Source organism: Canis lupus, chromosome 6 (genome assembly GCF_003254725.2).
Source record: "Canis lupus dingo isolate Sandy chromosome 6, ASM325472v2, whole genome shotgun sequence".
In the NCBI taxonomy this organism is placed as follows: Eukaryota; Metazoa; Chordata; class Mammalia; order Carnivora; family Canidae; genus Canis; species Canis lupus.
Genome location: NC_064248.1, coordinates 65,029,851 through 65,055,668, shown reverse-complemented (window position 1 = coordinate 65,055,668; position 25,818 = coordinate 65,029,851).

The following is a 25,818-nucleotide window of genomic DNA, read 5'->3' as shown; positions in this document are numbered from 1 at the left end:
TCCAACAGCAGGACTTAGTTGTGTGTGATATACAGAAAGCAGAGAACTTAAGAGTAAACAGAGGAGGAAGAGTAGAGGGAGACGGAGGGAGAAGGAAGGCAGTAAGATAAGGAGGATGGAGAGTGGGGAGGAGAGAAAAGGTTGGTAGGAAGCTGACAGGGAAAGAGAGAGATCTACAGAAGCACACAGTATTACTCCCACCCTTCCCTCCAAATAAGAGTTTGTTAACTTCATCCATGATCACGTCTGCTTGTGCACCTACGTGTGGGTGTCTTTGGGGCGCATTCGCAGAAGTTAAATTAATGTGTTTTAATATACAGGCATGCTTAATTTGACTACCACAAGGTTGTTTTCCAAAATGACTGCATCAGTTTACAACCCAATAGCAAACGCAGCAGCCAAAAAGGTTCCTATTTCCCCATTCTGAGCAGCACTTGCTATTTTTATTATTATTTTGAATTTTATTTCTCTTATTTCTTGTGCAGTCATGTAGCTTTTCAAACACATATTAACCCTTTTTATTTTCCTCAAGTCATTTGCCTGCACAGATCGCTTTCTTTAATTTTCTATTTCACATATGAGTTCCTTGTCAGTTATGTATTTTATGGCATTCTCCCCTAGTGGGTCCCTCATCTTTTTTTTTTTTTTTTAACTCTCTCTGTGGTAGAATGTACTTTATAATTTTGATTATATATTTTATTCCCCAAATTTGTATATTTTTATAGTTTCTTTTCCCTTGGTCTTTAAAAATCACATCCTGTATTTCTTTATCTGTATTTAGCCATTCCAATATCATTTATTTATTTATTTATTTATTTATTTATTTATTTATTTATTTAATTTTTGCCATTCCAATATCTGATGTCCTTGGTGGAATCTAAATCTGTTACTGTTTTATATTAAAGGTGGCTTATTGCCTTGTGTTTTTGGTAGTCTTTGGTGCTGGGTTCATTGTGACCCCTTCATCTGTAGGAATCCTGAAGTCCTAATGAGACACTTTGCTCCAGAAAGGATTTTCATCTGCTGTTTTCCCGTGATGATTATGCAATTACCACGGGATGCAAAAATGTCAAAGTGTATGTATGTCTTCATTCACATTTTGGATATTTTCACAGAAGCTGACTTTACTTGATCATTGTAAGTGAAAACAAAATCTCTAGTGGCAGTTCAGAAATTTCTGGGAAATATTTAAAAGGGTGTTGAGAGTTCCCAGAAAGGCATGAATATAGAATATCAGTGGAAGCATGCTCTGTTCCAGGTATGTTAGCATCTTCGAGGACTTGGTTCTTGCGGAGACCAGGCGGTATTGTGGAAAAGATTTTACCTAGTGAAATAGTTTGTGTGATCTTTGGGGGTAATATCTTCTCAATTCTGTACTGGTTCTTGATGCTGATTGGGTGATATTTTCTGTCATTTTATACTGTTTTGTTTGAAAAGGCAAGATTGATACAACAGACAGATATTGAATTCCAACATTTTTTTTAAAAAGTCACTAAGAAATTGGAACCCAGAAATCAAAGTGTCAATAATAGAAGACTACCAATAATACAAAGACTCATGGAAACCAAAAGCCAAAGGAGAACTGTGAGCGTGCATTTTTCTCTCTTGTGCCATTTGCGAGTCTTTTGACTTTAAGTGCCATGTGTATATTTTAGGGGGTTTGCTAGGACTAAGATTGGACTAGCTTTTCCTTCTCAGAGTGCTGAGATCCAAGTGACACTGAAGGAAAAATCATGAGGAAGTTTGGAGCTAGCTCCTGGTGCTTGAGCATAAAGTAAAAAAGAAACTATAATTCAGTTACACTGTTAAGTGTGATGATATAGACATAATGCTTGACAATGGGTGGAGAAATGGGAAAAGTGAATTAAAAACCTCTGATTTTAGGCCCAAGAAGAAGAAGCAGGTTGAATTGAAAAATAACAGCTTGAACTCATGATCACTGGGGAAGAAGTTAATTCTTTGTTCAGTTACTACAGTGATTTAAATATTCTCTTCTCTTGTGTTATTCTGTTTATTTCCAGGATTATTGCATGCAATAATCTCCTGTGCATCCTAGCCTCCAGATCTCTACTGCTCTTTGCTGAAAGGAGCCAGGGATCCTGGCAGAAAAGATCATTCCATAATCGGGGCAGCAGTTGTTAAGAAGAGCATTTAAGTGTGGCAGATAAAAGACACGTCTATGTATCTGTCAGTATGACCATTTGTTTGGTGCCCAGGAGTGCATAACAGTGTAACTGAATTATGTGTGCACACATATCACACACATACACATACACACACACACAGGCAATCCTAGAGGCAAGTTATTCAGTAAGTAAAAGCTAGTGAAGAATGTTTACAGATATACCTTTTTTTATTGTGCTTTGCTTTATTGTACTTCACAGATACTGTGTTTTTTAACAGATTGAAGGTTTGTGGCAACCCTGCATGGAGCAGATCTATTGGTGCTATTTTTGCAACAGCATATGTTCACTCTGTGTCCTTTGTGTCACATTTTGGTAATTTTCATAATATTTCAAAAGTTTCATTATTATTGTGCTATAACAATAGTATATGATATTAGACTATATTATTATACTGTTTCATTATTATTATATCTATGATCAGTGATCTTTGATGTCAATATTATAATTGTTTTGGGATGCTATGAACCAGACTCACATAAGATGATAAAGACTTAATTGATAAATGTTATGGGTGTTCTTACTGGCCCACCAACCAACTGTTCCCCCATCTCTCTCCCTCTTCTCAGCTTTCCTTTCTCTGAGATGTAACAATATTGAAATTAGGCCAGTTAACAACCCTATCATGTTATTATAGTAACCTTAACTGTTCAAATGAAAGGAAGAGTAACACATCTCTCACTTTAAATCAAAAGCTAGAAATGGGGATGCCTGGGTGGCTCAGCAGTTGAGCATCTGCCTTTGGCTCAGGGCGTGATTCTGGAGTCCTGGATTGAGTCCCGCATTGGGCTCCCTGAAAGGAGCCTACTTTTCCCTCTGCCCAAGTCTCTGCCTCTCTCTCTGTGTCTCATGAATGAATAAATAAAATCTTTTTTTTTTTTTTTTTTAAAGCTAGAAATGATTAAGTTTAGTGTGGACAGCATGTCAATAGCTGAGAAAGGCCAAAAACCTGGCCTCTTAATCAAGTTGTGAAGGCAAAGGAAAAGTACTTAAAGGAAATCAAAAGTGATATTCTAGTGAACAAATGGATGATAAGAAAATGAAATGGCCTTATTGCTGATATGGAGGAAGTTTTAGTGGTCTAAATAGAAAATCAAACCAGCCACAATTTTTTTTTTTAAACCAAGCAAGGTCCTAACTCTCTTCAATTCTCTGAAGGCTGAGAGAGGTGAGGAAGCTGCAGGAGAAAAGTCTGAAGCTAGGAGAGATTTGTTCAATGAGGTTTAAGGAAAAAGGCCTTCTCTGTAACAAAGAAGTGCAAGGTGAAAACATCAAGTACTGATATAGAGGCTGTAGCGAGTATCTAGAAGATCTAGCTAAGATAATTAATAAAGATAGCTACATTAAACAACATATTTTCAATATCAACAAAACAGCCTTCTTTTGTTTTTTTTTTTTAAAGATTTTATTTATTTATTCATGAGACAGAGAGAGAGGCAGAGACACAGGCAGAGGGAGAAGCAGGCTCCATGCAGGGAGATGTGAGACTCGATCCTGGGTCTCCAGGATCATGCCCTGGGCTGAAGGCGGCGCTAAACCACCGAGCCCCCCGGGCTGCCCCAAAAGAGCCTTCTATTGGGAGAAGATGCCATCTAGGACTTCCATAGCTAGAGAGAAGTCATTGCCTTGCTTTAAAGCTTCAACGAACTGGCTGACTTTTGTTATGGGCTGATGCCGTTGATGACTTTAAGCTGGAGTCAGTTCCCACTGACCATTCTGAAAATTTTAGGGCTTTTAAGAAGTATGTTAAATCTGCTCTGTGCTCTAGAAATGAAACAACAAAGATGCTAGATGATATAACATCTGTTTATAACATGGCTCACTGAATTTTTTAAGCCCGCTGTTGAGATCTACTGATCAGAGGGGGAAGAAAAAGATTTCTTTCAAAATATTACTGCTCATTGACAATACATTTGGTCATTCAACAGCCCTGATGGATGGGGACAAAGATATTAATGTTGTTTTCATGCCTGCTGTCATAATATACATTCTGCAACCAAGGAGTAACTTTGACTTTCAAGTCTTATTGATCAAGAAATACATTTCATAAGGTTATTACCGTCACAGACAGTGTTCCTTTGAAGGATCTGGACAAAGTAAATTGGAAAACTTTCTGGAAAGGATCCACCACTCTAGATACCATTAGAACATTAGTGATTCATGGGAAGAAGTCAAAACGTCAACATTAACAGGACTTTGGAAGAAGATGATTTCAACCCTCATGGATGACTTTGAGGCATTCAAGACATGGTGGAAAAAGCAAGAGAACTAGAAGTAGAAGTGAAGCCTGAAGATGTGACTGAATGGCTGCAAACTTAAGAATGAAGAGTTGCTTCTTATGGATAAGTGAAGAAAGTGGCGTCTTGAGATGGAACCTACTCCTGGTAAAGATGCTGTGAAGATTGTTGAAACAACAACAAAGGATTTATAATATTGCATAAATTTCATTGATAAAGCAGTGGCAGGGTTTGAGAGGACTGACTAATTTTGAGAGTTCTACTCTGTGTGAAATGCTATCAAACAGCATCACATGCTCCAGAGCCACATGAACATTCAGCCACCACCATCCTCATCAGCCAGCAGCCATCCACATCAGGGTAAGAACCCTTACCAGTAAAAGATTATTACTACATGCTGAAGGTTCAGGTGGTAGTTAACATTTGTTATCAATAAACTATTTTTTAGTTAAGGTACATAATGTTGTTTCTTTAGGTGTAATGCTACTGCACCCTTAATAGACTATAGTATAGACATCATTTTTATATGAAGTGAGAAGCCAATAAATCCATTTGACTAGTTTTATTGCCATGTTTGCTTTATTGCAATGGTTTGGAATGGACCTGCAGCATCTCCTGGTTATGCCTGTGTTTGTTTAAATGATCAAATACTGTCCCAAATTAGTAGTTTGAGTTGATGTTGATATTTGTTTATGAAGTAAAAGATAGTTTACTTGCTGAATTGACCCTTTAAAAATACATATATAAAATTGAGGTTAGATGACAGCAGAAGATTTCAAATATGTCTGAATTTGGGCCTAAGTGAGCTCCCCCAGCCTCTGGCGCTGGTCATACCTTGTCAAGCACCTAACATTCTGGTATGTTTTGGACATGCATTAGTGACTGACTTTCGGTTGATCATAACACAGACCTGCTATTAGAAGTCCTTACTCCTCTGTGCAGGACTTCCGAATACCTGGAAAGCTCTACCTCTGTCTGGACATACCCTTTGTTATTTCTAGCTTTATGGATATGTCTTTGCAATTTCCTGAATCCTTTATTAAAAGAGACACTCTTCCTCTGTGCAGGATGGCATCTTTTTTTGTCTACCACATCTTTGTCTAATTGCTGCACATACTCCATTGGATCTCCAAATGGATTACCTAGTGAAAGATCAAGTTCAGAGGCCCAGTTTTAAGGTCAGAGGTGAAAAATAACATCATGAAAATCTACTTTGTGTGTTACAATTAGATACCGAGTTCACTGAGCTAAAATTGTATAAAAATCGAAGCAGACAAATAAAAATAAACTCACTTAAAAATTGATTTATCTCAGTGCAAAGGTCATCTGGTCATGTATGGTAATTAATTGTATTGTGTGAAGTGACATAAATCTTTAGAAGTTGATAAGAAGAGTGTTAAATATTATGAAAATGAAAGACATTTTTCTAGACATGTAATATTGAAGTAGGTAAAGATGAAAATGACCCACTAGAAAGGAATACCATAAAAGTAATCGACAAAGCCAAAGAACATAAAAGGAACAACATTTTATGAATATGAATGCTAATCCACTTAAAAACATTTTGTATAGCTGAGACCTAAGAAGAGAGGCGAAGTTACAATGAAAAAAAAAAAAAAAAACCACATACACCTAAAACAAAAAACAAAAACAAAAACAAAAAAACAGCTATTGAGGAGGAAGGGGATAAGGTTTATTTAGCTGAGAGCAAAATGAATTATTTGCTTGAGTATTCCCCAAAGAAGAGGAAGGTAGTATTCTAGAAACTGCAATGCATTCTCCTTAGGGGGAAGTGAGATGTTAAAAAGGCTTTACCATCACACTAGAGCAGATAATTAGGCAATTACAACTATTAAATTTGACAGAGCATTAGTTTAAATGCATTACTCACTAGAATTCTGAAGGAAGTAACAAATAGTATAATTTTTAGTGAATACTTTTGATAACTCATTGAGGACAATATCTTACCAGAGGGCTGAAGGGTGTTAATATATTCTTGAATTTGAGACATGCACGTATGTTCATGTGCATGCATACGCCTTGCGCACGCACACACCCACAGACAGACACAGACACAAAAGATCCTGGGAAAAAACTCCCCAGGAAAGCCTAAATCTTCTGAAGTCCTTTTTCTCTTTTATATGCAATTATTGCAGTGTACTTATAGATATTAACCCACCAATCATCAAAAGACCTTTCAAAAGTAGGCAGCAAATATCATTTCAGAATCTCCTACCTTGATTTATAGGTATTAAAACGAAACAAAAAAAAGTCACCTTGAAAACCAGTGGAAAGACCCAGTCCAGGATTTAAGTAATTGACAATTACCAAACATTTGGTAATGTATAATTTAGTAATACCAGAATCAACTTAGAACACTGTCCTTATCACCCTGCTATAAAATCTTTAAATGGATTACTGCTGCATTTTTAAAAAGCATGAAATAATGGTACACTGAATAATAATATAATAATCACATAATGCTCATCACGTACTTTCCAAATTCCACATGTTTTACAAGTATCATAAGATCCTGCCAGCATTCATATGAATTACTGCTTCTTGGAGTAAACTAAAGAACTTTTAAAACAATAGTCCTGCCCATTGGATCAGAAGTCCCAAACGCTTTGTTTCTAAAGCTGAGTGGTTATTCAGTGGCATCTTTGGCACACTTGTTTTCATCAGCCACTCTCACTACATGGTTAGTGTAGAGATGGATAGCCTAGGTCAGTGACAGATAAATGGTGGTCACAGTGGATCTTAGCATTCGGGTAGACCCCTCAAGGAACTTTGCTTTTTCTGACACTATATTCCTTAATGTGGGCTCTTAGGCTGGTTTGAGGATGCAGAGAGGGGTAGGGTCTTGGCTTGCTCATCTCTTTGCTCTCTTACCATATCAGTACCCTTACCATATCAACATACTTACTCTGTTTTAATTCATTGCTGGTTGAAGAAATGGATGAATGTAGGATCCTTCCAATAAGTTTTTTTCTGACTTTCTCCATGGATGAGTTTGGGATTCTTTTACAGAATTCCACATTGGCTTCTACTGCAGTATTTACAATCCTGCTTTGCAATTTTTAGTTATAAGTCCGCCGTTCCTGCAGTCTGGTAACTGCTAGTTCTTGCCTAGCCACATGCTCTGCTAATGATTATATAGTCAGTGCCAATCACATAGCAGATGCTCAGTAAATGTTTGCTGAATGAATAAATGCATGTGTTCCCCCCTTACCTCTATCTGCAATTATACACCTCTCAATAAACAGTACCAATAATGCACATGCTCATACATTCAAAAAAATTTAATATTGTTTGATATGTAGCTACCATGTAGTTAAAGGCTAATGGCTGCCTCTCAGAAATGTCTGTGATTTTAATTCTGCTTCTCAAATCTGCTACCGTATTTTTTACTTTGAGTGTCCTTGTGATTTTTGATACGAACATGAGGTTCATGAAGTTCATGATTTCATAAAGAATTCAGTGTGAATTCATAGAAAGAGCAGTGTAGATTTGAATTTAGGAGACTAGTATTCTTGTTTGGGGTTTCCTTTGAAGAAATAAATTAACCTCTCTGAGCTGAATACCATCATCTCTAAAGTGGTGGGACTAAAGTGGGTGGTATCTAAAATATCCAACCTTACTAACTCTAATTGTTCTAGGACAAATAAACTGAATAAACATTTATGGATTGCCGTGTAATACCAGGGTACTAAGAGAGAACCTTCAGAGAGAGATAGTCCCTGTTGGGGTCTCTAGATTCTCTAGGGCAGTGCTGTCTAAAAGGACTTCTTGTGATGATGGGAGTGCTCTACAGTCTGCACTGTCCAGCATGACAGAGGGTAAGTACATGTGACAATGGAGCACTGGATTTAATTTTTATCAATTTAAATTTAAAAGCCGCATATGGCTATATGGGACAGTGCAGACATAGCAGATCAATGAAAAGATAACTGAGAGTAGTAAATTTCAAAACAAAAGTACAATAGGGGACAAAAGATTAAATTCAAAGAAACTTCTCTGTATTTAAATATATATATATATCAAACTTGCGGCACCGGGCTGGCTCAGTTGATAGAGTGGGCCACTCTTGATCTTGGGGGTGTAAATTTGAGCCTCACGTTACATGCAGAGATTACTTTTTAAAAAATCAAGAATTTAAAAAACATATCAAACTTATACATAAATAAAACGGATTTTAAAAACTACATGATATATAGTGAGATTAGTAGTGCTTGTGTTAAGTATCTTTTTAGCAGTATAGAAATGACCTTAGGTAAGGAATTTTTTCAGAACATCCAAATCTATTTATAACACAGATTTTTAGCTAAGAATTAGAAAATCCTGAGGAACAGAGTAAACATAATCATGTTTTGTATAATCGGTTTATGGGAGTCCAAATATGATCCCATATATCAGTAATGAGTACAGGGATAGAAAACAATCATAGAGGCCAGAATGAAAATCAAAGACTCTGGCTTGAGAAAATGATGGGGGGAAATGATTGTGCAAGTGTATTAATATATTAAAGATCTCACTACAAAATACTTTGGTAAAAATAGAGTGACAAAGTCTAGGTTTAGAAACATTTAAGAAAGAGAAGAAGACTAGTACAGCATGGATTCTAAATCAATCCAAGTTATTTTGGCAGGTCATAGTGAAGATGAAACCATGGAATAGTATGCTAGATACACTCCCAATCACCATATTATTTTCTTGAAAGAACATCACTGAAATTACAGATGGAGGATGGAGGGCAATCCAACGAACCTAAAATTTAAAGGATAGAACATTATTCATGAAGAATGATTATCCAGCTTAGCAAATGTGGCCTTAAAATAGAAGGCTAGGCTTGGAGTTTTGAAGTGAACTCCAAGAGGTTTATTAGGGACAGCAAGGAAAGGTTGGCCTGATAAGGACCTGAAATTGAAAAGGGGAAAATGTAAATTAGGAAACTTCTTTTCTTTTTTCTTTTCTTTTCTTTTCTTTTCTTTTCTTTTCTTTTCTTTTCTTTTCTTTTCTTTTCTTTTCTTTTCTATCTTTTCTTTTCTTTTCTCTTCTCTTCTCTTCTCTTCTCTTCTCTTCTCTTCTCTTCTCTTCTCTTCTTTTCTTTTCTTTTTTTAGGAAACACTTTCTAACTAAGGGTGTCAATCAGACAAAAAAAGAAAAGCTTGTTAAGGAAGGTGGTTGAAGTACCTTTACTAATGATGCAAAATTGATTAAATCATAAATTTAACCCTTAGTAAAACTTTGCAAAAAAAATCTAGCACTGCAATATTGGTTAGCAGTAAGCTGAGTACCCTGGATATAGCCTCTGTATTTTTTTAAAAATGAAGTTTTTGTTTAGTTTTGTGCTACACGCCAGTAGGGCAAACGTAGAGGAAGCATAATATAGTAGAAGGGGCATTGACATTGGAGATGGAAAGACTTGTATTTGAATTTTCATTCTGCCACTGCTAACTCAACTTGAGTCAAACTCCTTTACCTCTCCGAATCTCTCATGAAACAAGTTTAATGAGACCTACTTAAGAGAATTGTTTTGATGTTTAATGAAATAATATGTGGAAACTGCCTAGCATTATGCCTAGATATTCTTTTGTTCCTTATAAACATGGGCCTCAATTCAGCCAACTGTAATATACATGTACACACCAGTCAGAACAATTCCTTCTAATATTTATTGAACATTACCCTGTGAGAGGCATTCTCCGAGGTACCAGCTGAATAAATAGAGGAAGGAGGCTGCATTCTTTGCCCTCAAGGAATCACAGCCTAATCAGGAAGATAGAGTCATAAATTACAATTACATAAGTCTAACCAGGAGAAGGGTTCTAAACAGCCATGAACAAGAGCTTTGGAAGAAGACAATGGAAAGATTGTAAGAGGAAGAGCAGGATAACAATCCATATAGAATAGGGCGAACATTTTATCTCGGTGTTCTGTGTCTTGTCACTTCATTAGTTGTAAGAGTTCATCCATTTGTATCTTTAACAAATATTCATTTAGCACCTATAGTACTCAAGGCTCTGGAACACAAGGATATAGGAGGTACAGGGGTGCCTGCCCTCACTGAAAATATAATTTGGTCTAAAATGAATTGGAGAGCTGTGCCATCTTTCATTACAAGGTGGTCCACATGAGGTATATGGAATCAGGAGTAAATTTCATTGCATGGCCTCATGTCTTACAATGTTTAGATTACAAGAAGTCCCAAGAGCAGGCTGCCTGGGTGGCTCAGTCAGTTAAGCATCTGACTCTTGATTTGGCTCAGGTCATGATTGACCCCGAGTTGGGCTCCATGCTCAGCAGGGAGTCTACTTGAGATTCTCTCTCTCCCTTGCCTTATGCCTCTCCCCTCCTCTAAAACAAATAAATAAATCCTTTTTTTTTTTTTTTTTTTTTTTTTTTTAAAGAAGAAGCCCCAAGAGCAAATCAGGAGAGAAAAAAAAATTCATAAAAAGCAATATACGGGAGCGCCTGAGTGGCTCAGTTCATTAAACATCCCTTGGTTTCAGCTCAGGTCATGGTCTCAGGGTGATGAGATCAAGCCCCACATGGGGCTCCACACTCAGCGTGGAGTCTGCTTGAGGTTCTCTCTCTCCCTCTCCTCTCCCTGTCCCCCTGCTCACACATGCACATACTCTAAATAAATAAAATCTTTTTTTTTTAAAAGAAATGTAGAAAATGAAGGATGTATATATGAAAAGGGAGTGGGTCAGTCCCCTCTATTTGGGTTAATGAAAGAGTAGAATGAATTCTGGGCATAAGGGAGAGTATTTAGCTTTAGAATGAGGATTAATCTCAGGTTTCTCTTAACACTGGGGGACAGAGTCAGCCTTTCTCTCATCTGTTATGCTCCTGGCCCAGGACTAATCTTTTTAAACCTCAATGCCAAATAAATGTTTGTTTAATAAATTGTAAATACATGAATACCTTTAAATCAAGAGGCTTAAATTTTTATGCTGTAATATACATTGTTAGTAATTTATATTTTAATAACTGTTACTTTCAATAAAAAAATAAAAAATAATTGTTCCTTTCATTGAGGCTGACATTTTAGTTGCCCTCCTCAAAGATATGGTATTTATGAGGAAATTCAGAGTCATATTACTTCAAAAAAGTAACTAAATATTGAACTTACATTATGTTTCTCCTTTCTCCAGACACCCTCTTAACCTCTTCCACAACCTGACCGAAACATTTATGTCAAAAGATGGTATTTCATGGATATGAGGAAATGCTTTTTTTTTTATAAATGCTTTGCCATTTGAAATTTGAATGCCCTTCTTTGTCTTCTTGCCCAGAAAGCCATAAAAAGCAGGTAGTGCTAATACGCATTAGAATTACCTAGTGCACTAAGGCCACATAAGCACTTAGCTGGATTTATTTGAAGATGGTTGCATTTAACAAACTACCCGAATCTGAGTTAAATGATCTATGGATCAAAACTGCAAAATAGTCTAATACATTGCTGGTGCTTAAAAATATATTGGGAGCAGATAAGAAGAATCACATCACACTCAACAAAATGATCAAGGAGATTGACCTTATATTTGAAGAGAACCAGAAATCAGATACAGAAATACTAACATTTAGGTAAACTCCCAATCCGGAGTTACCAGATTGTTATCGGAGTGTTAATTAAAAGTAATGGTTTATAAAAATTGCAAATTGATTTAGTAGATAGTCTCCATAATCTGAATTAATTTTCCCCTTATTTCTAGGAAGTCAATACATATTCTTAGACTTTTCTCCAGCACAGAGCTATATTACTTATTCTCTCTTTCTGTTTCTAATTAACTTTAGAATGAAATTAAGGGTTTTGCCAGTACTTTTTGGTCCTCTTAGAGAGAGAGAGAATAAGATTTGAACCCATCTTTGGTTTACTTAGCTTCAAACAGTGCGATGAGAAAGCAAAACAAATTTTAAACCCTTTGTGATTTGTTTGGTATCATTTGTTCAATATTTTTGAGAAGACAATGACAGATAACGCTATGAGAGACAATAAGGACTAGGTGTATTGGAAATAATTCTAGGTTTATAATAATGTTTTTCTCTTCTAACTATGATTATTTGTCAGGTCTTCAGAAATACGTTAAACAATGAGACTTCAGGGATAATTTAATATCCCAAATTCAAAATGTGTTTAAATAGCGGATGGTTTACAATGACTTTGAGGCACAATACAAATTTTGTGTTTTAGAGACCCAGGTCATGCTTTTGCTGATAGACTGTCTCTCTGGGTGAGTCACTGAACTCTCTGATTCTTTTGTTGTCCATCTGTCACAGAGTGAATGACCTGCCTTATTCCTTGGCAAAAGGAATAAATAAACATTTCCGAGGTTTTTCAAATGCCAATTTGATCCAAATGTTGAATGCAACTGAAAACAAATGGTATAAGACAAAGAGGAAGGCTTTGTCATCATGACAGCTGGAAAATACAAAACACCGGAATACTGTTTGTCCCACACACGGTGTTTAAATATTGTAGCTGATTTTCATTCATTGAATAGATGCTTTTTCTGGCATTGTGTAAACAGAACCAATTTTAGTTTCTAAAAAATAAGTGAAGATTTTTCTGTGCATTAAAATTGCTAACAGATCATCAGCGGGGTGTTGACTTTTGATCTCTTTTACCTGTGGTGATGATACATTTGCACTGAACCAATAAACTATCTATACAGTCTCAACTGATCCCTATTGTGATTGAAATGTTCCTGAGACAGCTGGCCAGGATTATTGGAGGCATAATATGTGATTGAAGAACAGATGTCTTCTTCGTTTGAAGTTAACTGGTCTGTTTAGGACTCAACCTTTGACCTTAGCCTTATGAGTACTCAGAACTAGTCAAATTAACTGGCCCCATTTTCCTCCTCTCATAAACACCAGGGAATATTCTTACAGAAGGAATAGGATGTAACAGGTGTTGTGATCTCTACTTAGGGGTTGATTGTCTCAAGTTCACTTTTCCTGAGTTGCAAGACCATAAAATCTAGTGAAACATTTTAGTACTGGGACATCATTTATTTTGCATTGTAGTTTGGATAGATAGGAGAATTGTCTTTTAAACTTTCTATAACTGGGTGAGAAATTGCCCTAATTTGATTTGTCTCCTATAATTTTAAATATGATTCTGTTAGACAAATAAAATTAAAACGGCAGAAGCCCTCAATATAACTGTGGTATATTAAAATGTTTTCCCTGTGAGGAAGTGAGGCCCACTCCCATTTCTTTGCAATGCAAGAGGATTTCCCCCTTTGTCCTAATTCTGAGCTAGGGTAAGAGGTAATAAGGACATTTATTTGATATGGCCCAATTATACAAGTATTATTTCCCAATTTTAGATTTCTTATTAGGATGTTCCCTCTGAAGAGTGGGATTGTGAAAGGAGAAATTACTTAATTTCTTAATTACCTTGCCATATGCTGCAGACTGAATGTTGTCTCCCCAAATTCATATTTTGTGATGGTATTTGGAGATGGGACCTTTAGGAGGGTGGAGCCCTCATGAATGAGATTAATGCTCTTATTAAAGAGACCCCAGAGAGCTCCTTTACCTTTTCTGCCATGTGAAGGTGCAGCAAAAGGACGACTGTATTTCTATGAGGAAGCAGCATTTAACAAGCATTCAGTAGACACTGACTCTGTCAGCGTCTTTGTCTTGGATTTCCGGGCCTCCGGAATTGTGAGAAATAATGTGTGTTGTTGAAGCCGCCCAGTCCAAGGTGTTTTCCTCAGAGCAGCCTACATAGGCTAAGATGCTATTTATTTCTGGCAGCTGACATGGTTTAGAGTTATTCATGCTTCTATCCCTGAGATAATCATCCAGATATCATAGTATTCCTGCTTTTATATTATGTAGTTTATAAAGATCAGACTGAAAGAGATGTTATGACAGAGTACTTTGAAAAAAAAATGTCTTCACTTTGATGGCCCTCTCAGTATAATCAATGAAGGCCAAATGAGGATAAAAAACTAAGACTTTTGACAATACTGATGCCTTTCACAGAAGGGTCTTCTGCTTTGATCTACAACAAGAGGAAAATCTACTTCATCTACTATGTAAGGCACTTGGTAAATAAATGATCCTAAGATGTGTTCTAGGATGGATTCATTCACTTGTTCTATTTCTGAGAATTCGTGCATAAAAGCATGCAACTTTATTAGTTATAGCATCTATTCAATGTTAATGTGAAAAAAAAAAACTATAATCAGTATTGGCTATCACTTTTGGCCGACATTTATTCAAACCATATGTTTCATTTTGCTTAAAAGTTAATGGTTTAATGTGAAAGTCATTGTATGTTTTTCTATTTACATTTGAATACAAATAAGTACTTCTTTTTGTAGGTGTGTATTATCTAGGCTTTCAGGGCCTTTAACTTTCTTAGGATTCTGTGGTCTACTTCAAGGTAATATTAATCCCAGACATTTTCATTCACCTGAAATAACCATGGAGGTTTATGCTTCTTGATGTTTTTATCCCACTACCTAGTAAGACCCACTGAAGTTCTAATCTACTGAAGTTCTCATCATCTTAGATTCCAAAGTTTGCATGCATAATTGCCCAAAATTAGCTGGAGTGAAAAACCAAAAAAAAAAAAATATATATATTTTTTCTTTATCATATATATTTGCATCAAAGGCTAAGCTTGTAAAGGTAATAATCAGTAAATATTATTTAGTAAAAAGGTAAAATAAAGAAATATAAAGAATTTAAAACTTAAGTACTCCTTAAGCCATCATTCTTCATTTAATTGTGTTCCATGACCTGTGTAACTTTGAAAGTTTGCATTCTTTTATTCTTTTGAAGAAAGATACTGTAAAACTTTGTGAAAAATATGAAAAGACATGAAAGTAGTTAAACTCACCATTTCTGTGAGAAATGGAATGAATGTGCATTTTCTATGAGAAATGCACTGAATGGAATCAATGACCAAAAGTAAGCCAAAAAAAAAGAATTCATACTTCAACTTTGCTAATTCCTAAATATGTAAACCTGAATAAATTACTTAAATTCTATTTGAGACAGTATTTTCTCCCCCAATGGGTTTATTGTAAAAATTAAATAAAACCATATATGTAAAGTGCATAATGGAATCACGGTTCTCATGACCATCATCATCACTTCTGCCAACTTTCATGTAAATGCTCCTTTCATTTATGTGTGATCTTAATAGGTATAACCTATCCCTTTATAAGTGGTTGGTTTTGGAAGCTGTGATTAGATTATTGAAATACACAATTAGAGATGTGGACATGTAAAATGAATGTAGAAAAATCTCATAGGTATAGAAAACATTAAAAAACACGGAACCCTTTTCTGAAACTGTGGCCCCATTCACAGATTTTCAGCGATGGAGACTCTGCTAAGCATTGTAATCCATATAGAGCTACAAATCTGTGTGTGAGTGTGTGTGTGTGTGTGTGTGTGTAAGTAGAAGGAAGAAAAAAGGAAGGAGATTGGAGAATAGGAAATGATCTCTCTAACCCTGTCTACCTCACCTTTATTCTCCCATGGGAAATTAGGCCAAATAGAGAAAAACAAGCTTAGATAAAAGCCAAAAGGCCAGTGTATTACTAATTAGGTAAATAAACAGTATGCTATAAAACCTTTTTAATTTGTTACCAGGATCATTTGGAATAGCATGAAATTTGAAATAAGTGCTATTCCCCAGCCTATTAGATAAAATTTCTTCATTAAAATTAGTCATTTAATCCAAAGTACAAAAATATATATAATTTGAGGTGGAAATTGGGTCCCAAGGGTACTGTAGGTTGCTAAATTGGTTAGATAACTTGAAGTGAATGTCACTAAATGGCCACAAGTAAGCCATAAGTGAAAGAATGATCCGTGAACTACTCTGATTACTTGTCAACAGCAGAAGAGGGAGCAGCGTAGACTATAAAGGATGTAACCTTTGCAGATGATTTCCTCATATTGACAAGTAATCTGGACAATTTATTGCTTTTCTTTGAAGGTTCATACATGGACAGCTACTGTACAGGTTTAATGAGATACAGACACCTGATACTCAAACCCCTTTGCCTCAGAATTGCCCTTCTATTCTAATTAACTAGGTTTTATGGTATTTTTATTTGTTTTCTAGTCTCCTTTTTGGCCTTAATTAAAAGAGACAGTATGATAAAATGGCTATTTCCTTTCTGCAACACATTCAGTGATGTTTGCAAGTTTAACTCGAGCTTCTGGATAAGAGCATGGCACATGGGTTGGAACATGCATTACGTTCCAGATATCAAAGTTAGCTTTAGTTTGACTTTGTGAGATTCTAAAAGCAGCTGTGCTTTGTTGCACTTGCTTAGATCCCAACAGTGATTTAGTTCTGAGGATTATATATTTGTCTCTTATGTGTCAAAAGTCCTATCCCTTGTGACTTTACAACTCTGTTTTTGTATTTAATGTAAAAGCATGATAGCTTCGCATTGATGATTGTCAGCAGTTGCTATTTATCATCTGTCAAAATTTTTCTCATGGGAAGGCAGAAAATCAAATGGATTATGGCTGTTTTTTTAGTTGCTTCAAGGAATCTTACATGACACAAGGCAAAAAAAAAAAAAAAAAGGTAAAATGACTCCTTGACAAGTAACTTAGCATTCAGATAAATCTGTGATTTTATGCACATAACAGAACTGTCATTCACCCTGACAAAACAGCATATTTTAAAGTGTTATGTCAATTTGCTTGTTTGACCTCCAGGTTGCTTTTCCACCTGCCCTGGTAGTTACATAGTTTTACAGTTACTTGTCTCTGTGAAACAATAAACTAAGCTGGTTTGATGGCATCTCTGAAGAGTGTGAAAGGGGTACAGTTATTGGATTATTCTCCTTTCCTATTATCCATCTGATTGTTGAGATTATCATCAGATTCCGGTGACTTGTCAAAATTGGGAAAGCCATTCTTATGAAGAGAGATGAATGGAATTTTAGTAATTAATGTTTATTGACCTGAAATAGGTTGCATTTGGAGATATAAATGATGATGTTGGAAGTCAGTGGTTACATTTGGAGGAAGTCAGTGGAATCAACTACATAGAAATTTTAGAACAATAAACATGCAACCCTAGAACCATATAATACTGTTAATTGTGTTTTAGGAATAATCATCTTGGCCAACAGATAGGGAATGTATAGGACTACCAGATTCCCATGAAACATCTGTTGTTTAGATTTCACTTTAGACATAAATATAGAGGGATGTTCTAGCCCAGTTTTTCAGCCTCAGCAATAATGATATTTAGGCTAAAAAAACTCCATGAGGGGCGTCCATTGCCTTATATAATCTTTAGTGGTAGCTCTGACCTCTTCCCACTAGATACCAGTAGTACCCTTGAGGTTGTGGCGATCAAACATAGCTTTTATGATTGCCGGATGTTCACTGAAGGCAAAATTTTTCCAGGTTGAGAACCATTCATTCATTCCTTCTACAGGGCTTTGAATGAAGGTTTTCTTGTCCTACAATCACAGCAGCACACTAAACAAGAAAATGACTTCAACTACTCTGAATTCTTAAATTCAAGGAATCACCGTGGATTGGGCAAACTAATGCTCTGAGGGCTTAAAACTACTGATTCCTACCCTCAACAGCCACTGTTCAACCAACCAATATAAACAAAACAGAGGAGTTTTGTTTTTCTTTTTTAAGGAGGTTAGTGTTTATGGCAAAATACTAGAGCTTCTTCTTTTCTGGAAGAAGCAAAGATTACTTCATCCTCTCTCAAGATAAAGGGAAGTTTTTCAAGAGAGTACATCCTCAATATTGGGAGTGGCTACAGTTGTGGAGACTAATGTTTCATTCCTCAACTCTATTTGTTGAGCTGCAAAACCCTTAATCCTATCCCAGTGGAGTGGAATATGTTGCTGTGTTCTGAGAGAGCATTCTGGAGACTTAGACGTTTTGCCACATTGTCCTTTTCAGTTCCTCCTTTACCATGGAGGAGGAAATAAAAAACCAAACAAACAAAAAACAAAACAAACAAACAAAAAAAAAAACAAAGGAAAACTATACCTCTTATGTATTTTCTGATACTTGGGAGCACTTTTGAATATCAAAACTGTGCACAATTTTGGTCAAAGGATATCTATAGCTGGAAGGTCAACAGTACTTAAAGAGATCATAATATTGCTTGTCTTGAAAAAAAAAAATGGAGGTAATCCCCACCTTGCCCTGTTGCTCCAGTTTTCCATGGCTTCATAAGAAGGAATATAGAGGTGAATGAAGCAAGTAGGATATGGGGTTCTGATTAGCTTTTTTACCAAGGGATTGAGCAGCCATTTCAATAAGGGGTTTAGAAACCTGTAACTTAATGACAGAGGGAGTCAAGGTGAAACCACCACATCAGTAGCCTTAAGTGATTATTCATTCTGGATCCATCTAAGGCATCCCGCTCCATCACTACATGGGGTCATGCAGGCAAAGGAGACCTCTTCTCTCTCTCCTTCCTTTCCCCAGCATTGAAGGAGGAAGCTCCTAGAAAGATTTCGTTTCTACAACAGCTTATTTATAATGCTTTGGCCCCAATCTCAAATTGTTACTTCCAACTGATGAAAATCCTATTAGGGATGCTGCTTCAGCAACTCTCTATAATTTTGCTCTATCTAGAAAAATGATATTGATAAATCTGGGGTCTACTGTGCTGTCTATTTAGAAATTACTGTCTGATATGTGTCTGCTACTTTTATAACCATGTGACATTTATTCAACAGTTTTATCTTATAGTCTTCTGAATTTAGACATCTTTGGATATTTAACTCTGGACATGAAAAATTTTCTTGAATTAGCTATTGATGAATTCTTTGGTTTATTTCACTTTGTCTCTTTTTTAGTGTTAATTTTTCTAAGAGGAAAAAAATCTTTCCAAGTTGTATCTCCACATTACAGAGGACACATATGCCATCTGGATATTATCCCTCCACTCCCCCTCTCTCCTTAATCTGCTATTTCCCAAATTCTGTTTTCCTCTCCTTGTACTCATTTTGCATTATAAAAAACCAGCAAACCATCTGGCAAGAGAAGAATCCTCTTTGGAAAGAAAGAGGACAACAAACTAAGAGTGCAAAGGCCAGAGCTCTCTTTAGCATATAAAGAGAGATTTTTGGAACTCTAATACATTAATGATTTTTGTTCAATTATTCTTTCCTTCTTCTAACGTTGTGTGGTCCTTGAAAAGAGATGAACAATATTTAAATATGCTGCCCAGACACATTCTGTATTTCTAGTCCATTACTCATTTGCCATCTTTTTCTGTTGGGAGTGTGCATACTGCCTCTCATGTCTTTCTGCAGTCACTCTGGCTCAGGCCATCACTGTCAATTTTCACAAGCTTCAGCATGGGGAATTAGTGCCTCAAATGTTCGCCCTTAATAATAATTGATAACATTTCTTGAGTATTTACTATGTGTAGGCTGTTCAAATTTTCTGTGTATGTCTGTGAACTTTTAACTATAACAGGCTTATAGACAAGTGGATGAAGCATGTACAGCTGGATGAGTTTTTATAAAATGAACATACCCGTGTTAACCACTACCCTGATCATGTTCCTTCCTTACCACTAACACGTGGCTACTCTTCCCATCCTCAAAGGTAACCTGTATTCTGACTTCAAATACCGTATATTAATTCTGGTGTTCTTAGAACTTTATATAAATGAAATCATAGTATATGTACTATTTTGTGCCTGGCTTCTTTATTTTTTTTCCTCTTAAAAGATTTTTTTATTATTATTCATGAAAGACAGAGAGAGAGAGAGAGAGAGGCAGAAACACAGGCATAGGGAGAAGCAGGCTTCCTTGAAGGAGTCCAATGTGGGACTCGATCCCGGACCCCAGTATCAGGCCCTGAGCCAAAGGCTCAACCCCCGAGCCACCCAGGCGTCCCATGTCTGGCATCTTTAACTCAACTTTGTAATTGGAAGATTCACCCATGTTGTTCAATGTTTGGACATTCTCATTACTAGATAGCTTATTTATCCATTATACTTTTGTTACTATGATCATTAATGTATGAACATTCTTGTCCATGCCTTTTGGTGATCTATTTCTATTATGTCTATAACCAGGAGAGACATTGTTGCATCATAGGACGTACTACCAACAGTTCTTCAAAGTGCTTGTACCCTTTTATACTCCCAATTGTAATATAATATGAGAGTTCTCCATCCAATATATGACAGTTGCTCCAGGTCACTGTCAACACCTCGTATTACCTGTCTTTTTAGTTTTAGCTATCTGGTGGACATTTATATATTTCATTGCAATTTTAATTTGCATATCCTCTATGATTACTGTTGTTGATACTGTTCAAAATTTGTGTGTATGTGTATGAACTTTTAAGTATATTATTGAATACCCTTTCATATTTTTCTTACCCTTTTTTGTGAAGCTCTACACGATTGCCGAATGGTCTTAAGATGTCTACATTTCTCATATTGATTTAAAGGATTGCAGGGAAGGGATGGATGTACATGCATACTTTGCTGAACATGTAAATATCTTATACTTTGTGGATATTTGTCATCTCTCTATGGTACCTTTTAATGAAAGAACAAGGTCTTAATTTAAATATGGCTAAATTTAATATTTTGTTGTTGTTGTTCCTTATGCTTAGTGTTTTTATGCCCTTGCCTACCTCTCAAGGTCAAGAAGAAATTCATCATTTCTTCCAAAAGTTTTCTTATTTTCTCTTTAATTTTTAGCTTCACAATCTATATGGTATTAATTTCTTTTTAAACATAGAAACCATGGCTTGAGTCATTTGTTTCCATGTGCAGATCTAATCAATCCAGTATTATTAAAAAGATTATTCTATCTCAACCACAGTACACTGTAACATTTGTAAAAAATCAAATGATAGTTCTAGGCATGAAATCTTTGGATTTTCTTGTGTTCTATCAGCCCGTTTGTCTATTCTTACCACATTTTGTTAATTACTGCTGTTTTAGAATACATCTTGGCATCTGGTATGTATGTTTTATCTTCTTCAAATTTGTCTCCAATTCTGTTCGTCTTTAAGTTTGTTTTTCCTCTTTTGATCCCCTATATAAATTTTCAAAACAGTGTGTTGACTCTTCCCTTCTTCTACCACTAACACACACAAATACACATTAAAAAAAAAATCTGCTAAGATTTTTATTAGAATTAACATGAATCCACTGATCAAGTTGAGAAAGTTTTTTTTTTTTAATTTTTATTTATTTATGATAGTCACACAGAGAGAGAGAGAGAGAGAGAGAGAGGCAGAGACACAGGCAGAGGGAGAAGTAGGCTCCATGCACCGGGAGCCCGACGTGGGATTCAATCCCGGGTCTCCAGGATCCCTCCCTGGGCCAAAGGCAGGCGCTAAACCACTGCGCCACCCAGGGATCCCCTCAAGTTCAGAAAGTTTACCTTCTGTTTTAACTGTTCATTTTCCCAATCCATGAACATGATATATCTATTCACACTTTAAAATTTTCTTTAATATTATTAGTGTTCAAATGAAGTGTGCTACAATTTCTCAATATTATTGGGATTTTTCTACTTTTCCTTTTATATTGGAAAATTATTAAGGGATCCTGTATCTTTGTTGTTATATGTGTGCAAATGTTTCCTACTGTTCCTGGTGTATAGACATGTTTATCATTGTGAAATATCCCTCCTTAACTCTAATAATGATTTTGCTTTATAATCTAAACTTGACAGATACTAATATAGTGGCATTAGATTACATTTGTGGTTGTATAGTGTATCATTTTCTATTCTTTTACTTTTAGACTTTCTGAGTTATGCCTTTGTGAAGAGGACATAATTTTATTTTGTTTTTGTTTGTAATTCTGTCTGATTGTTTATGTTTTTTGTTCTTGCAGTTGTAGCTTATTTATATGTAAAGTAGATGTTGATATAGTTAAACTTATATCTACCTATGGTCTATTTGTTTTCTACTTTTCACACCTGTTCTATATTCATTTTTTAACTTTATTTACCTTGAAAAATAAGCCAGATATTTTATTCTTCAAAAAATTTTTATCCCTATATGGTAATCCTAGACATTATAACATTTTCTTTAATTCATTAGAATCCAATATAAATATACTTGTAGTGCTGTTAGATGATGCTGCAACCTTCATACAATTTAACTCCATTTTCTGTTGCCTTTTATTATATTATTATTGTCATGCATTTTAATTCTAAATACAGTTAAACCCAACAGAACATTATTATTGTTTTGTGCCATCTAAGTTTTATATATATATATAGCATAGTTACCATTCCCATTGTTCTTTGTTATCTTCTTTCTTTGTTTCTGTCTATGCCATGTTCTTCTGCTTGAAGAATAACTGTGAGGCTGCCAAGGAAAATTATCTCTGTGTGTTTTTTTAATTGTCTGAAGCTATTTATTTTCTCTTAACTTTGGAAGGATATTTTCATAAGGTAAAGAATTTTACATTGGGACTTACTTTCTTTCAAAGTTTTGCAAGTATTCTATCGTTTTCTCACTTCCATCATTTTTTTTGGAAAGTTAGCTGTCATTTCTACCATTGCTCTCTTAAAGGAAATGTGGGTTTTTTTCTGGCTATTTTAAATATTTTTTCTTTGTCTTTGGTTTTTAAAAGTTTTACAATTGTGTCCTTAGGTATGGTTTTTTTTTTTCTGTATGTATTCTGCTCAGAGTTCATAGGCATTCTGTGTCTTGATGTTTTCTTCTTAATTTTGAATAAAACTCAGTTATTATTTTTTTCAAATAGTGCTTCTGCCTCATTTTGTCAAGATACTCTTTTGAATATTTTAATTATACATTAGAACTTTTCATCAGTTCACAGATATCTCAAAAAACTTCTTTCTGTATTTTCGATCTTTTCTTTTTCTCTATGCATCAGTCTTGATATTTCCTACTCATGTATCTTTAAGTTCAATGATCATCCCTTGCATATCTAATATCCTATCAAACCTATTTACTGAATTTGCATTTTTATATTGTATTTTTCAATTCTATAATTTGTATCCTGAAATACTTCATCTTGTCATGTATCTTCCTGAACATGTTAATTACAGTTTTTCTAAATTCTATGTCATTATCTCAAATTCTGCGTCACCTATGGGTTTCTTTCTACTATCTTTTTTGTTTTGTTTTCCTTTTGGTCTTTGTATGGAAGCTTGATCATTTTTAACTTAACAGACGTTTCGTATAAAAAATTTATCTATCTGTCATTTGTGGATTATCTCTCCATCCATCCATCCATCCATCCATCCATCTATCTTTCTATCATTCTGCCCCCGGGACTATATACCCTATTCTCTGCATATCTAGAGCAAGGGTAGATCAGTACAATTCAATCAAAATATGAACTGACGGACAATTGGGTTTTAATCTTTGTAACAGTCAATCTACCTCTGCTTCATCTCCTTTCCTAAGACAGCTCTCCACAGTTTCTGAGATCCTAAGGGTCTTACCAGAGCCCTTTCTCTTTTGTAGGAAAAATAATTTTTGTTTTTCTGGTATCATATGATAGTCAGAAGCTCTGCTCAGCTTTTCAGGTAATTTATCCTTAGTTTTTTTTTTTTTTTAAAGATTTTATTTATTTGCTCATGAGAAACAGAGAGACAGACAGGGAGAGACACAGGCCAAGGGAGAATCAGGCTCCATGCAGGGAGCCCAACATAGGACTTGATCCTGGGGCTCTAGGATCAGGCCCTGGGCCGAAGGCAGGGCTAAACCGCCGAGCCACCCGGGCTGCCCTATCCTTAGTTTCTTATGTTCTTCCTGTGAAGTTTAAAAACTGACAAATGCATCATGAAGAAAGTTGGTTCAGTTTGTTATTCTTACTCTTCTGATCCTACTTTCTGAGATCTGGACCCCTCAGGTTTTCTGATGCCTTTAAGCCAGGGGTTATTAGCCATTATTGTGACATGGAAAACTTTTTTCTTAATCTGATAAAGTCTATGGACAACTTTAAAGAATTATATTATACAAATACACAAATAGGCACTAATCACATTAGAATACTATATAAAAATGTATATTTAAATTTGGTGTTTTAATATATATGATTCTTTATTTTACATTAAACAGTAATGTTTAGCAGCAGGGCTAACAACTACCATAATTTCAAACTTTGGCATATTATTCAGGGCTCTCCAGAGAAGAGGAATCAATAGGACCTGTATAAATAGAGATTTATTTTAAGGAATTGATGCATGTGATTATGGAAGCTGGAAAATCCAAAATCTTCAGGGTAAGCCAGCAGCCTGGAGACCCAGGGAAGAGCCAATATTTCAGTTTAAGCCCAAAGAGCAATCTGCTAGCAGAATTCCTTCTTGCTCAGGGGAAGTCGATCTTTGTTCAATTAAGGCCTTCAACTGATTGGATAGGAGCCACCTGCATTATGGAGAGCAATCTGCTTTACTCAGAGTCCACTGATTTAAATGTTAATCTCATCCAGAAAGAGTCTCACAGAAACATCAAGAATAACATTTGATTAAATATCTAGGCATTGTGGCCCAGCCAAGTTGATATATAAGATTAAACATCACATAAGATAAGCATAAATCATTTTATTTCTTTCTTTATGATCCTTTTAGTTAATTTATTTTTGTGGGTTTTTTTTTTTTGTGTGTGTGTGTGCTTTTTTAAAGATTTATTTCATAGAGGTGGGGAGGGGTTGGGGAAGAGAATCTTTCAAACCTATTCCCCACTGAGCAAGGAGTTGGACTCAGACTTGGGGCTTGATCTCACAAGCTGGGGCTTGATCTCATGACCTGTGAGTCAATGACCTGAGCTGAAACCAAGAGTAAACTGACTAAGTCACCCAGGCATCCTGGTCCTTTTTATTAACAAGAAGATAAATGAGTCAATTATTGGAAAATTGATATGCTATCAGATAGCCTCCGACTCCAAAACAAGTCAATCTGCCATTAATAGTCAAACTATGGGGCAGCCCAGGTGGCTCAGTGGTTTAGCGCTGCCTTCAGCTTAGGGCATGATCTTGGAGACCTGGGATGGAATCCCACGTTGGGCTCCATGCATGGAGCCTGCTTCTCTCTCTGTCTCTCTCTCTCTGTGTCTCTCATGAAGAAATAAATAAAATCTTTAAAAAAAAAAATAGTCAAACTGTGGTCTGGGGATTTCATCCTACATGTTGAGGAAGTCCAAGCCCCTCTTATTGGATCCCTTAGAAATACTTTACATGTTCTACACGTTTGTCTTGGGGTCACTGTCATCTCTATTAGCCATTGTTTTTCTGAAATTTACATATTTCAGAGCACTTCATATTATCATTATTTTGTTATTGTCTTTTCACAGTTCTTCAATCTTTATAAAAATTTAGTCTAAGTGTGAGTTTAGACCCCATCTTTAAAATCTGAAAGCATAGTTCAAGCCAGTATGCTGTGCTTAACAAAAATGATTTG